The sequence below is a fragment of the Lampetra fluviatilis genome, unplaced genomic scaffold (assembly GCF_964198595.1).
Source record: "Lampetra fluviatilis unplaced genomic scaffold, kcLamFluv1.1 SCAFFOLD_1053, whole genome shotgun sequence".
NCBI classification, from domain to species: Eukaryota; Metazoa; Chordata; class Hyperoartia; order Petromyzontiformes; family Petromyzontidae; genus Lampetra; species Lampetra fluviatilis.
Genome location: NW_027620528.1, coordinates 2,404 through 5,000, shown reverse-complemented (window position 1 = coordinate 5,000; position 2,597 = coordinate 2,404). Strand labels below are relative to the sequence as shown.

The 2,597-nt window shown below is 57.5% G+C and overlaps 1 protein-coding gene across 1 annotated transcript in view; it reads right to left on the bottom strand.

Annotated features, from left to right (window-relative positions):
- Positions 1-2,121, bottom strand: part of LOC144954021 (interleukin-18 receptor accessory protein-like) — a 28,826-nt gene extending 26,705 nt beyond the window's left edge. Inside the window, exons 1-2 of the mRNA XM_078884603.1 lie at positions 2,059-2,121; positions 1-119 (exon numbers count right to left, since the gene is read on the bottom strand). The exon at positions 1-119 is cut by the window's left edge and continues 16 nt beyond it. The gene's annotated coding sequence lies outside the window, so the exon portion shown is untranslated. The remainder of the gene's footprint in view (positions 120-2,058) is intronic.
- Positions 2,122-2,597: the final 476 nt, after the last annotated feature.

Genomic DNA, 2,597 nt, shown 5'->3' with positions numbered 1-2,597 from the left:
CACGTCGCTGGTGTTGTAGACGTCCTCCACGAACTTGCCGTCCACCAGCCAGTAGAAGAGCGGCGCACGGGAAACGGCGTAGCCAAAGAAGGCGAGGCAGAGCAGCTGCAGCCGCTGGCCTGGACACACACACACAGGTACACACACACAGGTACACACACACACACACAGGTACACACACACACACAGGTACACACACACACATAGATACACACACACACACACACAGGTACACACACACACACAGGTACACACACACACAGGTACACACACACACATAGATACACACACACACACATAAGGTACACACACACACACACACAGGTACACACACACACACACAGGTACACACACACACACAGGTACACACACACACAGGTACACACACACACACACAGCTACACACATGTACACACACACACACACAGACAGAGCAGCTGCAGACGCTGGCCTGGACACACACACACACAGGTACACACACACACACAAACACACACACAGGTACACACACACACAGGTACACACACACACACAGGTACACACACACACAGTTACACACACACACACAGGTACACACGTACACACACACACACAGGTACACACACACAGGTACACACACACACACAGGTACACACACACACAGGTACACACACACACACAGGTACACACACACACGTACACACACACAGGTACACACACACACACAGGTACACACACACAGGTACACACACACACACAGGTACACACACACAGGTACACACACACACAAGTACACACACACACGTACACACACACAGGTACACACACACACACAGGTACACACACACAGGTACACACAAACACAACAACAACAACAACCGCCATTCGCCACTAAGTAGCGGAGACGTGCCAGGCCATGTGCACCTTGAGGCCACGTGAAGTGTCGAACGCCCGTTGGCAGGAGGTCACGGGGCAGACCCAGCAGGTGCCACGGGTCGACTGACCGAGATGACCGAGATGACTGGCTGATGCATCCCTGTGCCCCCTACAACCCAGACCCCAGGCCGACTGATGGTATAATAGGCCTTGATCAGGTCAATAAAGCAGAGATGTAGGTCTTGTTGGAATTCCTACACCTCTGCTGTAGCAGACGGACAGAAAACGGACAAACATACTCCCACAGAGACGCACAGACTCCCATAGAGACCCACAGACTCCCAGAGACGCACAGACTCCCATAGAAACCCACAGAGACGCATATACTCCCACAGAGACCCACAGACTCCCAGAGACGCACAGACTCCCATAGAGACCCACAGAGACCCATAGACTCTCACAGAGACCCACAGACTCTCACAAAGACCCACAGAGACCCACAGACTCCCACAGAGACCCACAGACTCACACAGAGACCCACAGACTCTCACAAAAACCCACAGAGACCCACAGACTCTCACAGAGACCCACAGACTCTCACAAAGACCCACAGAGACCCATAGACTCCCACAGAGACCCACAGACTCACACAGAGACCCACAGACTCTCACAAAGACCCACAGAGACCCACAGAGTCCCACAGACTCTCACAGAGACCCACAGAGACCCATAGACTCCCACAGAGACCCACAGACTCACACAGAGACCCACAGACTCACACAGACTCTCACAGAGACCCACAGAGACCCATAGACTCCACAGAGACCCACAGACTCACACAGAGACCCACAGACTCTCACAAAGACCCACAGAGACCCACAGACTCCCACAGACTCTCACAGAGACCCACAGAGACCCATAGACTCCCACAGAGACCCACAGACTCACACAGAGACCCACAGACTCACACAGAGACCCACAAACTCGCACAGAGACCCACGGACTCACACAGAGACCCACAGACTCACACAGAGACCCACAGACTCACACAGAGACCCACAGACTCCCACAGAGACCCACAGACTCACACAGAGACCCACAGACTCACACAGAGACCCACAGACTCACACAGAGACCCACAGACTCACACAGAGACCCACAGACTCCCACAGAGACCCATGGAGGCAGGGCAGGGCTACTCACCGATCTCGGCTTCCACGGTCGTGTTCTTCAAAGGGAGCAGCACCGTGGGAGGTTTCTCGTTGGGGGGAACTACGAGGGGAGGGAGGGGGGAGAGAAGGGGGAGAGGGGGGAGAGAGGGGGGGAGGGAGGGGGGAGAGGGGGGGAGAGGGGGGGGAGAGGGGGTAGAGAGGGGGTAGAGAGGGGGGAGAGAGGGGGGAGAGAGGGGGGAGAGAGGGGGGGGGGAGGGGGGAGAGAGGGGGGGAGGGAGGGGGGGAGAGGGGGGGGAGAAAGGGGGAGAGGGGGGGGAGAGGGGGGGGAGAGGGGTAGAGAGGGGGTAGAGAGGGGGGAGAGAGGGGGGAGAGAGGGGGGGAGAGAGGGGGGGGAGAGGGGGGGGAGAGGGGGGGGAGAGGGGGTACAGAGGGGGTAGAGAGGGGGTAGAGAGGGGGGGGGAGAAGGGGGAGAGAGGGGGTAGAGAGGGGGGAGAGAGGGGGTAGAGAGGGGGTAGAGAGGGGGGAGAGAGGGGGGGGGAGAGGGGGGAGAGAGGGGGTAGAGAGGGGGAG